Source organism: Mirounga leonina, unplaced genomic scaffold (assembly GCF_011800145.1).
Source record: "Mirounga leonina isolate KUSES-001 unplaced genomic scaffold, KU_Mleo_1.0 Mir_153, whole genome shotgun sequence".
NCBI classification, from domain to species: Eukaryota; Metazoa; Chordata; class Mammalia; order Carnivora; family Phocidae; genus Mirounga; species Mirounga leonina.
The window spans coordinates 42,954,959-42,971,654 of record NW_023270387.1 but is presented as its reverse complement, the minus strand read 5'-3'; the positions used below and the strand labels follow the sequence as shown (position 1 = coordinate 42,971,654).

General features: G+C 41.6%; 1 long non-coding RNA gene across 1 annotated transcript; it reads right to left on the bottom strand.

Annotated features, from left to right (window-relative positions):
- Positions 1-494: 494 nt before the first annotated feature.
- LOC118013462 lies at positions 495-14,791 on the bottom strand. Its single transcript, XR_004680036.1, has 3 exons — positions 14,779-14,791; positions 3,503-3,623; positions 495-2,387 (listed from the first exon to the last, which is right to left on the bottom strand). It is a non-coding gene; the product is annotated as an uncharacterized LOC118013462 (long non-coding RNA).
- Positions 14,792-16,696: the final 1,905 nt, after the last annotated feature.

Genomic DNA, 16,696 nt, shown 5'->3' with positions numbered 1-16,696 from the left:
ATAAGCACAGGGGGCTGGTCTCCAGTTGCTAGCTGGTATTCCCAAATCTGCTTCTGCACAGACAAGCTCCCAGACAAACATTCCAGGACTGGCATCAACACTTGGGAGGACACGGTGGCAGTTGGGGAAATATTTGAAAAATGTGACAACTAATCATGTTATAATGAAAGAGAAAATGCCATTGTCACTCTTAGCCATCCCCACCTCGTGGCCACATTAGAAAAAGGAGGTTTGTTTAAAGCAGACCACAACATCTACATTCCCAGCAGCTAGAACTGAAGATGGTTTGGGGAGGGATGAGGGCTCCGAACTGATGTGTGCAGGCCCCTGTTGCATCCAGGACCTAATCAGGAATGTCTTCCCTCTCTTACACTGCCATCCCAAGTATCAGCAGGGACTCTGAGAGGCTGAAATGGTAGAATAAATAGGTCTGAGTTTCTTAGGATGGGTCTGAAACTTTAATAAATGAAAATACTTGGAAAGTTATGGGACAGGACTAAAACAGTTTCAAGGGACTCAGCCCTCCAAGAAGATCATTTTTTAAAGAACAGCTGATAGAAGTTACTGCAAACAAATACAACTGTTTTGAGTTTACATCCTACATGCTTGCAATACCACAATAAACCACTTACACCCTACCAAGAAGTTTTGATATGAGTCAGATACAAAGCTATTCCCCTCACAATATTTGTCATTCAGCTTGGTATATCCCAACAGGCCAAGAAGATTTTGCTGAGTTTAAACTTCTATAGCCTGGCGTTCTGAGAACCACAGGTTTACTGAAGGTGCATTTTCAGACTCTTCACCTTGTCCACCTTTAAATATTTCTGAGCTATGGGGAGCCAGCTGAAGACTAAGCAGGGGTGTGACACTGTGACCATTGCCATGGTGAGGACTGGAGGAGGGCAAGGCTGGGATAGGAGGGGACACAGGAGGCTGAGGCAATGACACAAGTTACAACTCATGGGAGCTTAAGACCGACACATGTGCACAGATAGAATACATCTTCAGAAGTGAGCATGAGTAGGAGGTCATGACTAATAGAATGTTGGGGGTGGGGAAGAAGAAGGAATCAATGACAGTGCCTATTATTTCTGATTTTGGAAACGTGGTGAATGGCAGTGCCCTTAAAGGATGGAGATGAGCTTCCTTTGGGGATGGGGAAAGGATGATATACTCAGATTTGGGATTTTACTATTGCTAACGGGACTTGTACATCGATGTACAAGTAGGAAGTGAGATATCTGGTTTAGAGTTATGGCAGGCAATTTTATGTTGGCCCCAGATAGCCCCACCTCCTGGTATTCAGGCTTTCTGTAAAACTCTCACCTTGAGGAATTTGTTTCTGACCAGCAGAATATAGGAACATTGAGGAGATGTCTCTTCCATGATTAGGTTACAAAGACTGTGACTCCTATCTTGCTAGGGTGCTCTCTCCATTGCCTTCACAGCTTGTGCACTTAGATGAGGCCAGTTACCGTGCTGGAGAGGCCCACATGGCAAGGCACTCAGGGTGCTCTCTGGCCAACAGCCAGCAAGCAGCTAAAGGCTTTAATCCAAAACTATGCAAGGAAATGAATATTGCCTCCACTGACTGCATAAGCCTTCCCCAGCTGAGTCTTCACATGAGAATGTAGACCACCTGCTGACACCCTTCTCACTCTTTGTGAGAAGCCAGGAAGCAGAAAACCCAGTGAAACTGAACCCAGATTCCTGACTCACAGCGATCGTAAGACGATAAATGTGTGTCAGTTTAAGCCATTAAGCTTCCGGGTAATTTGTTTTGCCCCAAGAGATAACTAATACACGAGCTCTGGAGATGGGAACTATGTTGGAGACTCACCAGCAAAGGGATGGTTTATGCTGACTGAAAAGCTCAACAAAAGATAATGTATAGTAATGGGGAAAAGGAGATTGGTATAGAAGCTGGAAGAATAGTAAATTTTTTTAAAGATTTTATTTATTTATTTATTTGAGAGAGAGTGAGCAGTCACGAGAGAGAGCACAAGCAGAGGGAGCAAGAAGGGAGCAACAGAGAGAGAGGGAGAAGCAGACTTCCCGCTGAGCAGAGAGCCCAATGTGGGGCTCAATCCCAGGACCCTGGGATCATGACCTGAGCCAAAGGCAGACGCTTAACCTACTGAGCCACGCAGGCGCCCCTGGAGGAAGAGTAAAGTTAAGGGAAAGAAGGGGGATCATGAGCCTAATGAGAACTGTAAAGAAAGAGAGATCTGAATGGTGCGAATTGCAAGGTTAAGGAAAGCATGACCCAGTATCAAATGCTGAGATCAAGACTGAAAACTGCTTTTAGCAACAAGGTGTCTTCTGCTTACTTTGATGTGAACAACTTCAAAGAAGTGACCCGGCAGAAGGCAGATTTCTACAGGCTGAGGAGAAAACACAAAGTGAGAAGGGAAAAGAAATTTCTTTGAAGAAGCACAGCTGTTAAGAGAAGGAAAGAATAATGTGCTATTTGCGGTAAGATGAAAAGTCAGTGGCTTTTTTATGAGGGGAAACAGACTTGAGCCTGTGAGGGCTTCTTGGTCATGCAAATTTTGATTGCATTTTCTGGTATTTATAACTAAGCTATTATAACAAAAACAATAAAGAAATAATGCTCATTTATAATCTTCCTGCCCTTTTAAAGGTGCATATATGTCCATTTGCATTTTACAGAACAACAAAGCACTATTTCTGTATATATTATAAACATCTGATGTTGTATGTCAGCAGCAGAGTTGTTTTTAATATTGCATAATATTGTCAAGCTTGCATACTATAAATGATCCATTTCCTATTTGTTGGACCTCTAGGTTGTTTCCAACTTTACATAACTGTAAATAATGCTGTGATTAATTGTGGAAAGTTGCTCCAAACCAAAGTGGAGAGGCTCTTCCTAAAAGATGTTTTCTGGATGCTTGCCAAGGCAAGCACTCCTTGGGCTTTGCAGGGCTCTGAGCTGAATTCAATAAAAATTCAAGTAAAAACTTCAGGGGCTCTTTCTTTTTGCTTCTTTCATTATCCCAAACTTCAAAAGCCCAACAGGTGGGTAGTTCAAATATACAGAAAGAGATCACTGAGTGCCCAAATTAATGTTCAAATTTCAGTGAACCCAAATGCATTCCGTGAACCCACCCTGGGCGGATGTCTTTCTAACCAACATCCAGAGGTATAGGAAATATAGCAGAGGGCCTCACTCACCTTTCTTTTTTTACTTATTTATTTTTCATATTTGAAGAAATGTGGCTGTCCTTAATACCTTCCTTGCCATTGCACTCCAAGTAAAATGATCTACTCTCGGAGGGCCAAGGGTGCTACCAGAAAATATCTTTCATTTGAGCCTATAGCAATTGTTGCAAATCTGCTAAACATTAGGTTTGCCAAATCCTTATAAAAAATCGCCTTCCCATTTCTGGTGAGATGCTTTTTAAAAGGAAAAGCTTTTACTGCTTTTGCAGTGGTCAGCTGAAGTTCACCATGTTTAAAAGGGAATATGTCATACCTTTTTCTGCTCATCCCTGATTAACCTCTCTGCCTCTGAGATCACCCTTCTTTTATTCATCCTGGTTTAAGACGATGAAGGAATCTTCTCATCTCCCAGGGCTAGTGCTAGGGATAGTTACCTACAAAAAGACAAGGGAGAAGTAAGTGAACACTTTACATACAATGTCTCATTCAGTTCCTTGTAAAGATTCTGTTTTACAGATAAGGAATAAGAGCTGTTAAATAACTTGCCCTAAATCACAGAGCTCATCCATTTACTTGGGATTAGAAGCTGGTTCTCTGTTTTAGAAGTTCTGCTTTATACTTCCTCCCTCAAGATGTCTTTTCTTTGTCTTCCCCAGTTCTGTTGGGGGACCGCCCCATTGTTCCATAATCAAAATGTTTGGATCAATAAATGATGGTGTTGACTTTTCAGGAAATGGTCCCTATTACTCTCCCTTGTCTTTTTTTTTTTTTTTTTAAGATTTTATTTATTTATTTGACAGAGAGAGAGACAGCGAGAGAAGGAACACAAGCAGGCAGAGTGGGAGAGGGAGAAGCAGGCTTCCCACGGAGCAGGGAGCCTGATGTGGGGCTCGATCCCAGGACCCTGCGATCATGACCTGAGCCGAAGGCAGACAATGACTGAGCCACCCAGGCGCCCTCTCCCTTGTCTTTTTGTTAAGGGGCTTACCACACTACCTGGCACAAAATAAGACTTTGATAAATGGTAGCTATTATTAACAATAAAAAAAAAAACAACTGGGTGCAAAAATCAAGGACATCTGGCAGTTAGAGTTAAGTTGGAAGAGACAATGGCGAGGAGGTGACCATTGTTTGACCCTCAAGCTAGACCCGGGCAATTAGAATCTCCTCACCTCCTCCCCTGTCATTGGAATGTGCGTTCTGCCTGGGAGCTCTTCTAATGCCTTAGCCTTGAGTAAGGTGTCATTGAGACCACCTGGATGGTATACATGCCCAAACCCAGGTAAGGCCTCTTAAGATGCCGGCAGGGAGGTGTAGAGATCTACTCATCCTCTGGCTGCCCCAGACAAGCCTTGTAAGTTCTCTTGCTTATTAAACCTGCCCCTGACCAGTCCGGAGAGGCCTTCCTCTTTCCTCAGTCTTTCCTTGCCCTTTGTGTATATGGGGGACCAGTTTGTGAACCACCAAGATATCTCCTAGGTGAAGCTGCTGTCGGGGGGCAGGGGGCAGCAGTGGGTTCAGGGGGAAAGGAAGTAATGGTGCTGCTCATGTGGATGGCAGGAGCACAGACACAGGGCATCCAGCGCTGCACAAAATGAAGAATTCTTGAAAGCAGGCAGCAAGCAACTGAAGAGTCTCTCCACTGGTGGAAGGACTGTAGTTGCCAGGTGGGGTTTTGCTGTCAGAGTCCTGCTCTCAAGACACCGATAGTAGGAGTAAGACTAGGTTCCAACCCCAGAGAAACCAAGACAAGGGGCTGGAACCAAAAGAACCACTAGGGCTCGGAGAACAAATGGGGAGCTCAGTGTCCAAACAGCGTCTGACCGAGAGGGGGGTTATGACTGCAAGCTGAGTTATCCACCGGATACAGGCCCCCCACACCCCACATGCTGAGCCTTTTAGAGTTCCTCCCAGGCTATAGCTGGAAGAAAATGGATAATATCTGCACTGTGGGATGACTACTTGCTGAGAGAAAAAGCACCTATATACACAGAAGTATACTTCACTATGCTGGGGCTTATAGGTCTCCAAGAGGCTGCTGAAATTTTATGCAAAATTTAGGATAAGTGTGTGCTGCTTTGAGGGGGAAAGAATCCATCATTTTATCAGTCTCAGAAGGGTCCATGGTCCTTGATCTTGCAAGGGCAAAGGATCAATGCTTTAAAGAAATGCTCTTTTTAAGCACAAATACCACAATCTACTTCTTTTCTTGGTTAAAAGTCTGGTGAGTTGAGACAGGGTGTTCACCTTCTATGGCAGAATTTTCTCATATACCTGGGCCTCCGATTATCATTCTATCTTTCCGTTTGCTCCCTCCATTTTCAAAATACAGATTCAACAACTTCTGGTCTACTAAGGAGCTCCATTCTTACTACATGGCTATGTGTTTAGTAAGTCTAATATCTTCTTCAAATCATGGCGGCGGGTTCCTATAGGGTGGAGGCTACCATAAAATGGGCCCAGTCTGTCGTCCTGAAACTGAGAAATGCCCTACCTTCTCCCATTTCTTCAATCTTCCCCACTGCCTGGGCCTTGCATGTCTTTTACTCCCCCCTCTTGATTCTTCACAGCTCAGCTCAAATTTCATATACTCTCTGGAAGCTTCTGGGATAACTTAGCCCCCCGGAACTCTCTCCCTTCTCCAAAGTCTATACTACCATTAGGTGCTGGGAAAAATGTGTCAGGCAATGAGTGTGTTGTAGAGCAGGCTTTCTCCACCTTGGCACCACTCACATTTTTGGGCCAGATGGTTCTTCATTGCAGATTGCATCTCCTCTCCCAGTATGACAACCCCAGTGTCTGCTAACATTGTCAAATGTCCCCTGAGGGACAAATCACCTCTGGTTGAGAACCACTGTTGAAGCGTGATCTTCATGTATCAGGCAATGTGTTAGACTCTGTACAGACTTTATTCATGGTCATACCCTACTCTCCTACCTTTATCTTCCTTTACTTCCATTTGCTCATTTCTTTTGAACTTATTTTGTAGTGCACCTTTACCTTTACAAAGCACTTTAAACTCTTTGCAGGGCAGGTAATATATAAACAAACACTTATTGCTTCTTTTATGCTTTGTTGCACATAGACCAGACAGGTGAATATTACCATTGCCTTTTAGCACATAAACACTGAAGGCTAGAAATCTCTGTGCACTAACTGAACTAAGGTCTAAATAACGACTACTAGAGCAGCAAAGACTCAAAGTCAGGACTGTCTGCTTCCAAAGTTCACAGTATTTTCAGAGCACAATGCTACTTTGGTTACTTTCTCTCCATAGACTCATTCTTGTTACTGCTCAACTGTATTTCAGCCTGCAGAACTGGGATCATGTCTACTGCCTCTTGGGAATACTGTGCATTTCTTAAGATGCCATAGGAATAGTTAATTTAAAGGAAAAATCTAACTTTCTTTTTTTTAAGTTCTCCAGAACCCCACAAAAGAGAACAAGGGTATAAAAATCTGGTATTAAGGGCATGATCCGCGGCACTGTCGGGCCCCTGCTCCTGGAGCAGGGACCCAACAAGCGGCAGATCTGGGGAGACTCACCTTCCTCCCCCGGGAGGAGCCGGGCGGGAGTGCACCGCAGGGATCTGCTGGGTTTGGAGACTCCACCCGGGGTCGGGTGCCAGAGATAGAAACGCGCGGTCACAGGCCGGGTGAGCACGGAGTGCGGCCGGAGACCGGGGAGACGGGAGTGACTGACAGCTTTTCTCTGGGGCTCACTGAGGAGCGGGGCCCCGAGTTCTCGGCTCCTCCGGGGTGGAGCTGTACGGAAAGCTCGCAGGGAACAAAAGCCCCGGAGAGCAAACCCGAGCAGATTACTTAGCCGGGAGGGGGCAAGGGCGGGGCAATTCCGCCTCCCGCAGAGACATTTGGAAACCACGGCAACAGGCCCCTCCCCAGATCAGCGAGAACAGCCAGCCAAGACCAAGTTTACCGATCAATGAGAACGGCAGAACTCCAGCGCTAGGGGACTACTGCACATAGGATTCACGGCTTTTTTACCATGATTCTTTAGTCTTTTAAAGTTAATTTTTTTTTAACTGTCTTTTTGTCTTTTTATTTCTTTTTGAATTTTTCTTTTTCCCTTTTCAACCAATATCTTATCAATTCCTTTTTTTAAAAAAAACATTTTTATTTTTCATTTTTAGAGTCATATTCTATCCCTTCATAGTAGTTACCCATATTTTTGGCTTATATATATAAGTTGTTCTCTCTTTAAAATTTTGAGATAGTTTCTTCTAACAGATTAAAATATACCCTAAATCTCCAGTATATGGTGTTTTCTATTCCCCTAATCACATCCTCTCCCTTTTTTTTCTTTTTCTTTTTTCTTTTTATAAATCCTCTTCTTTCTTTTTTCAAACAACTTCTTATCAATTCCTTTTATAAAATTTTTTATAATTTCCATTTTTACAGTCATATTCCATCCCTTCACCATATCAACCCTTATTTTTGTACATATATGTTTTTCTTTCTTTAAAATTTTGGGAGGCACTTTCTTCTAAAAGACCAAAATACACCCCAAATCTAGTGAGTGGCACTGATCTATATACCAGCCTGATCATATTTGATCACATTCTGGTTTTTTTGTTGTTGTTGTTGTTTTGTTTTGTTTGTTTTTGTTTTTATCCTTATCTTTTTCTTTTTTTCTTTTTCTTTTTTCTCTTTTTCCCTTTCTTATCCCACTGCTTCAGGTATTTTCTGATTTGTTTAGAGTATATTTTCTGGGGACGTGGTTACTCTGCTAGCATTTTGTTCTCTCATTAATCTATTCTCCTCTGCACAAAATGACAAGATGGAAAAAATCACCTCAACAAAAAGAACAAGAGGTAGTACCGACTGCCAGGGACCTACTCAATACAGACATTAGTACGATGTCAGATCTAGAGTTCAGAATCATCACTTTAAAGATACTAGCTGGGCTTGAAAAAAATATGGAAGTTATTAGAGAAACCCTTTCTGGAGAAGTAAAAGAGCTAAAATCCAACCAAGTAGAAATCAAAAAGGCTATTAATGAGGTGCAATCAAAAATGGGGGCGCTAAGTGCTAGAATAAATGAGGCAGAAGAGAGAATCGGTAATATAGAAGATGAAATGATGGAAAATAAAGAAGCTGAGAAAAAGAGAGATAAACAACTGCTGGATCACGAGGGCAGAATTCGAGAGATAAGCGATACCACAAGACGAAACAACATTAGAATAATTGGGATCCCAGAAGAAGAAGAAAGAGAGAGAGGGGCAGAAGGTATAATGGAGCAAATTATAGCAGAGAACTTCCCTAATTTGGGGAAAGAAACAGGCATGAAAATCCAGGAAGCACAGAGAACCCCTCTCAAAATCAATAAAAATAGGTCAACACCCCGACATCTAAGAGTAAAACTTACGAGTCTCATAGACAAAGAGAAAATCCTGAAAGCAGCTCGGGAGAAGAGAGATGTAACCTACAAGGGTAGAAACATTAGATTGGCAACAGACCTATCCACAGAGACCTGGCAGGCCAGAAAGGACTGGCAGGATATATTCAGAGCACTAAATGAGAAAAATATGCAGCCAAGAATACTCTATCCAGCTAGGCTGTCATTGAAAATTGAAGGAGAGATAAAAAGCTTCCAGGACAAATAAAAACTAAAGGAATTTGCAAACACAAAACCAGCCCTACAGGGAATCTTGAAAGGGGTCCTCTAAGCAAAGAGAGAGCCTAAAAGCAACATAGACCAGAAAGGAACACAGACAATATACGGTAACAGTCACCTTACAGGCAATACAATGGCACTAAATTCCTATCTTTCAATAGTTACCCTGAATGTAAATGGGCTAAATGCCCCAATCAAAAGACACAGGCTAACAGACTGGATTAAAAAACAAGACCCATCAATATGCTATCTGCAAGAGACTCATTTTAGAACCAAAGACACCCCCAGATTGAAAGTGAAGGGGTGGAAAACCATTTACCATGCTAATGGACACCAAAAGAAAGCTGGGGTGGCAATCCTTATATCAGACAAATTAGATTTTAAACCAAAGACTGTAATAAGAGATGAGGAAGGACACTATATCCTACTTAAAGGATCTATCCAACAAGAAGATCTAACAATTGTAAATATCTATGCCCCTAACATGGGAGCAGCCAATTATATAAGGCAATTAATAACAAAAGCAAAGAAACACATTGACAACAAAACAGTAATAGTGGGGGACTTTAACATCCCCTTCACTGAAATGGACAGATCATCTAAGCAAAAGATCAACAAGGAAATACAGACTTTAAACGACACACTGGACCAAATGGACTTCACAGACATATTCAGAACATTCCACCCCAAAGCAACGGAATACACATTCTTCTCTAGTGCCCATGGAACATTCTCCAGAATAGATCACATCCTAGGTCATAAATCAGGACTCAACTGGTACCAAAAGATTGGGATCATTCCCTGCCTATTTTCAGACCAGAATGCTTTGAAACTAGAACTCAATCACAAGAGGAAAGTTGGAAAGAACTCAAATACATGGAGGCTAAAGAGCATCCTACTGAAGAATGAATGGGTCCACCAGGAAATTAAAGAAGAATTAAAAAAATACATGGAAACCAATGAAAATGAAAACACAACTGTTCAAAATCTTTGGGATGCAGCAAAGGCAGTCCTAAGAGGAAAGTATATAGCAATACAAGCCTTTCTCAAGAAACAAGAAAGGTCTCAAGTACATAACCTAACCCTACACCTAAAGGAGCTGGAGAAAGAACAGCAAATAAAGCCTAAACCCAGCAGGAGAAGAGAAATCATAAAGATCAGAGCAGAAATCAATGAAATAGAAACTAAAAGAACAGTAGAACAGATCAACGAAACTAGGAGCTGGTTCTTTGAAAGAATTAACAAGATTGATAAACCCCTGGCCAGACTTATCAAAAAGAAAAGAGAAATGACCCAAATCAACAAAATCATGAATGAAAGAGGAGAGATCACAACCAACACCACAGAAATACAAACAATTATAAGAACATATTATGAGCAACTCTATGCCAGCAAATTAGATAACCTGGAAGAGATGGATGCATTCCTAGAGATGCATAAACTACGAAAATTGAACCAGGATGAAACAGAAAACCTGAACAGACCTATAACCACTAAGGAAATTGAAGCAGTCATCAAAAATCTCCCAAAAAACAAAAGCCCAGGGCCAGATGGCTTCCCAGGGGAATTCTACCAAACATTTCAAGAAGAATTAATACCTATTCTTCTGAAACTGTTCCAAAAAATAGAAACGGAAGGAAAAGTTCCAAACTCATTTTATGAGGCCAGCATTACCTTGATCCCAAAACCAGACAAAGACCCCATCAAAAAGGAGAATTACAGACCAATATCCCTGATGAACATGGATGCAAAAATTCTCACCAAAATACTAGCCAATAGGATCCAACAGTACATTAAAAGGATTATTCACCATGACCAAGTGGGATTTATCCCTGGGCTGCAAGGTTGGTTCAACATCTGCAAATCAATCAATGTGATACAATACATTAACAAAAGAAAGAACAAGAATCATATGATCCTCTCAATAGATGCAGAAAAAGCTTTTGACAAAGTACAGCATCCTTTCTTGATCAAAACTCTTCAGAGTATAGGCATAGAGGGTACATACCTCAATATCATAAAAGCCATCTATGAAAAACCTACAGTGAATATTATTCTCAATGGGGAAAAACTGAGAGCTTTCCCCCTAAGGTCAGGAACGCGGCAGGGATGTCCACTATCACCACTGCTATTCAACATAGTATTGGAAGTCCTAGCCACAGCAATCAGACAACAAAAAGAAATCAAAGGCATCCAAATTGGCAAAGAAGAAGTCAAACTCTCACTCTTTGCAGATGATATGATACTTTATGTGGAAAACCCAAAAGACTCCACCCCAAAACTGCTAGAACTCATACAGGAATTCAGTAAAGTGGCAGGATATAAAATCAATGCACAGAAATCAGTGGCATTCCTATACACCAACAACAAGACAGAAGAAAGAGAAATTAAGGAGTCGATCCCATTTACAATTGCACCCAAAACCATAAGATACCTAGGAATAAATCTAAGCAAAGAGGCAAAGGATCTGTACTCAGAAAACTATAAAATACTCATGAAAGAAATTGAGGAAGACACAAAGAAATGGAAAAACGTTCCATGCTCATGGATTGGAAGAATAAATATTGTGAAGATGTCAATGCTACCTAGAGCAATCTACACATTCAATGCAATCCCTATCAAAATATCATCCACTTTTTTCAAAGAAATGGAACAAATAATCCTAAAATTTGTATGGAACCAGAAAAGACCCCGCATAGCCAGAGGAATGTTGAAAAAGAAAAGCAAAGCTGGCGGCATCACAATTCCGGACTTCCAGCTCTATTACAAAGCTGTCATCATCAAGACAGCATGGTACTGGCACAAAAACAGACACATAGATCAATGGAACAGAATAGAGAGCCCAGAAATGGACCCTCAACTCTATGGTCAACTCATCTTTGACAAAGCAGGAAAGAATGTCCCATGGAACAAAGACAGTCTCTTCAACAAATGGTGTTGGGAAAATTGGATAGCCACGTGCAGAAGAATGAAACTGGACCCTTTCCTTACACCACACACAAAAATAGACTCCAAATGGGTGAAAGACCTCAATGTGAGACAGGAGTCCATCCAAATCCTAAAGGAGAACACAGGCAGCAACCTCTTTGACCTCAGCCGAAGCAACTTCTTCCTAGAAACATCGCCAAAGGCAAGGGAAGCAAGGGCAAAAATGAACTCTTGGGACTTCATCAAGATAAAAAGCTTTTGCAAAGCAAAGGAAACAGTCAACAAAACCAAAAGACAACCGACAGAATGGGAGAAGATATTTGCAAATGACATATCAGATAAAGGGCTAGTATCCAAAATCTATAAAGAACTCATCAAACTCAACACCCAAAGAACAAAGAATCCAATCAAGAAATGGGCAGAAGACATGAACAGACATTTTTCCAAAGACGACATCCAAATGGCCAACAGACATATGAAAAAGTGCTCAACATCGCTCGGCATCAGGGAAATCCAAATCAAAACCTCAATGAGATACCACCTCACACCAGTCAGAATGGCTAAAATTAACAAGTCAGAAAACAACAGATGTTGGCGGGGATGCGGAGAAAGGGGAACCCTCCTACACTGTTGGTGGGAATGCAAGCTGGTGCAGCCACTCTGGAAAACAGTATGGAGGTTCCTCAAAAAGTTGAAAATAGAGCTACCGTATGATCCAGCATTTTGCACTACTGGGTATTTACACCAAAGATACAAAAGTAGGGATCCGAAGGGGTACATGTACCCCAATGTTTATAGCAGCAATGTCCACAATAGCCAAACTGTGGAAAGAGCCAAGATGTCCATCGACAGATGAATGGATAAAGAACTAGTGGTATATATATACAATGGAGTATTATGCAGCCATCAAAAGGAATGAGATCTTGCCATTTGGCACGACGTGGATGGAACTGGAGGGTATTATGTTGAGTGAAATAAATCAAACAGAGAAAGACATGTATCATATGTTCTCACTGATATGAGGAGTTCTTAATCACAGGAAACAAACTGAGGGTTGCTGGAGTGGGGGGTGGGGTGGGAGGGATGGGGTGACTGGGTGATAGACACTGGGGAGGGTATGTGCTCTGGTAAGCACTGTGAATTGTGCAAGACTGTTGGATCTCAGATCTGTACCTCTGAAACAAATAATGCAATATATGTTAAGAAAAAAGAAGAAGAAGAAGGTAGTGGGAGGGGAAGAATGAAGCAGGGGAAATCGGAGGGGTAGACGAACCATGAGAGACGATGGACTCTGAAAAACAAACAGGGTTCTAGAGGGGATCGGGGTGGGAGGATGGGTTAGCCTGGTGGTGGGTATTGAGGAGGGCACATTCTGCATGGAGCACTGGGTGTTATGCACAAACAATGAATCATGGAACACTTCATCTAAAACTAATGATGTAATGTATGGGGATTAACATAAGAATAAAAAAAATGGAAAAAAAAAGAAGAAAAAAAAATCTGGTATTAAGGGCATTCATTTTCTAACACTTAAACTATACTGAAACTATTCAATACTTTTGAAGGGTCAGAAAATACATTTCAGGAAAAAAAATAAATCATCTCAATTATACTTTAAAGCACAACCCTAGCCTTGTGGCATTTCCCTCATTTCTGCAGGGGAAGGCTGTTTCTCCCGCTTAATTCTTTTCCTTTGATTGCTAGGATTTCAATCTCTTTAGACTTACCCTTGCATTAGAGGAAGGTAACAAGTCTGCTTTTCATTTTTCTCAACTTGAGGGGTTTGGAGTTTATCATATTCTTTCCCCTTTTCACGATCAGTAGAACTGAATTTCAAAAAACAAATATGCCTTTTAGGACAGAAAGCTACAACTCAACGTTTTGGATCCGCATCACATCCTCAAATTTGGAAGAGTAGAGGTTAAATTTCTCACTTCTGCCAACTCTTAAAAAGCATTTAAAGAAAAGCAATCTTGAGAAACAGACTTCTGAAGGGAAAAAGGAGGAAACCAGCAAAGGCACAGGTTGCATTTTCTGTCCAAAGGCTAGTTTCTCTCCTGAGATTTTGGTCAGCTGTCAGCACGAGGACATTCTGTAGCACAGGCGGGTCTGCTGAGATTTCAATTATTTTACAGTCCAGGTGATTTCACACTTTCAATCACAACTACGGTTCAATGAGGCCAATGTTTTACAGCTGATGAAACGAAGGCCCAGTGGCTAATTGACCCACTACCAATATTCAATTTCAAGTCCACCCAATTCCTGTCAGAGCAAAAGACTTTGATACATTTAAATCTTTCCAGTCATGATCAGGAAGTTTCCACTTACCTTTAGGTCAAAAATAAATCTATATTACAGTTAAGACATAGAAATATTAATATCGGGGCACCTGGGTGGCTCAGTCGTTAAGCGTCTGCCTTCGGCTCAGGTCATGATCCCAGGGTCCTGGGATCGAGCCCCGCATTGGGCTCCCTGCTCAGCGGGAAGCCTGCTTCTCCCTCTCCCACTCCCCTGCTTGTGCTCCTGTTCTCGCTATCTCTCTCTCTGTCAAATAAATAAAATCTTAAAAAAAAAAAATTAATATCTAAAAAAAAGAAATATTAATATCGCTGTATTTAGAGGACAACTGTTAAATTAAGCCTTCCAAACCACCACACGTGGGCTGAAGCTTAGAGTACTTGCCCCTGAGAAATAATAGGATTTCTGAAAGCTAGAAAACAACTTAGAAATGATTTTACAGAACAAGGTGAGTTTATGTGTCTCACAACATACAGATTTCTTTCTCCTTTTGTAATTGGGAGGCAGCAGGAACAGTAGAACGTTCTGGGTTCAGTGGAATCTAGACTTAGCGTTATTAACTAGAGTCCCAGGTATGCTACTTCCCCTCTGTAAGCCCATTTTTATTTTAATGAGAGATGAACCAGATGATTTTCCAGCACTAAAATTTTGTGATTCTGTTATGCTTACCTTATCTTTACTGGAAAATCCAAAATAGGAAAATAAACATATTACAACCTTAGATTTACCTTAGTCTTTTTTGCTTCAAAATTGCAGTGACTTTTCTCTCAGCCATAGCCTTCCAAACTTGATGGCCTCTCACTGTTTTTCTCTCCACAGAGGTAGCAACAGAGGCAATCATGTGGTGAAGGATGTAAAAACCTCGGTACCAAGAAGTGCCTGGGTGGCTCAGTTGGTTAAGCGTCCGACTTTTGCTTTTGGCTCAGGTCATGATCTCAGGGGTGTGAGATCAAGCCCCGCTGAGCACGGAGTCTGCTTGGGACTCTCCCTCTCCCTCTGCCCCTCCCGCTCATGCTCTCTCTTTCTCAAATAAATAAATCTTAAAAACAAGCAAACAAAAAAACCTCTGTACCAAAAAATTCAAAATGATCTCCCTCAAGTTTTTGAAGGTTTTTCTGTTTCTTTATGCTAGTGTTCTTCTGTAGATTCTTTTCTTCCTTAAAAGAGTAAATCTCATAAGCCCCTCCTCTACTTTCATAGAGCTTGTTTATTAATAGAACATGTCTTAGCTGCCTCCTCATAGCAAACAATTATTTTATAATTTGAATTTAGAAAAGGAAGACTTGAGTAATAACTAATATTTACATACTCCCTTCTATCTTCCAAGCACTGTTTACATGCTCTATGTATTAGAAAGGCATTTAACCCTCAGAAAACTCTATGAAGTAGGTACATGTATATCTCTTACTATTCAGATTTATCCAGTTCTTGGCTTTGGTGGTTAGAGGTCAATTAGAGGTCAGTGAGCAAGTATGCCTGGCTGGGAAACTGCATTATCTGAATCTACTTCGGTTTCCCTACTTGGGATGGTGAAAGGCTTGAGCTTAAGTAAGGCAAACAGTGGCGTCCGAAAGTGCAAATCTATTTGGTTCCGTCATTGCAACAGCAAGGATTTAGAGGGAGAGCTCACACAGGGAGGGTTATCTATCCTGCAGTTCAGGCACCTGAAGCACATGTGGGTTAAGGAAACTGCCTCAGGCTTTATGGCTAATATGAGGCAGAGCCAGAAAGCTGATCCAGGCACCAGGCACCCAAGTCAATGCCATGCTTGCGCTTGACTGCCCAACTAAAACTTTATTTTCCTTTGTGGGTGGTGGTGTCTCCACACATACAACACTGTTGTTCTCCTGGATAGGTCTTTGGGGAGCTTAGCCAGAGTTCCCATTCCATTTTTTGCAGAGCTCAACCCGTCAACACACTCTGATTCTATGTTCTATTAGCCCCAATAGAAAGTTTTAGATTACGAAACTTGTTTTTTCTACAGATTAAGAGTTTAATCACACAGCTTGAGGAACCGTGATGTTCCATTTAGTCGCCATCTTTAATGAATTCTGCCACTGGGGATGAAGCAGTGATCTGTCATCTAGAGACAGGAAAAGCAGACTCCCATAGCAGATAAATTCAGGTTGAAGTGCAGTGGAACCTGAGCTCTCATTCTGGGTAATCCCTCTTGTAATGTCAGGAAATTTAGGGTCTCCTCGAACCATTGCTTGTCAACTAATCATGCTTGTGAGAATTGTTTCCCATCACCAGTTAGGTTCACACCGCTAGACAGTCTTTCAATATTTCCCAAAGTGTTTTATGAATGATATCAGCAATGGTTCTCCTTATGAGCTCGGCCAGGGTTCTCATGAAATTGTGCACAAGGTCGGGCGCCCTGCATCTTCATGACTTACTCCCAACGGGGTGAGCATACAGCCATGCAGGTGGAAAACCAGGGTTGAGCTTCTGCTCTCCTGTTAAATAATAGCTTATTGGTTAAGCTGACAGGTAATATCTCTAGAAGTTCTAGTGAAAAGTAAATTCATGCTTGATTTCAAAGTCTATTTACACTCTCACAATAGCAGCAAGGAAAGTGAGAAATAAAGTAAGACTCAGACGGCATTCATAGCTCCTTGGAGGCCTTCCACATGACAAGCGCCCTGG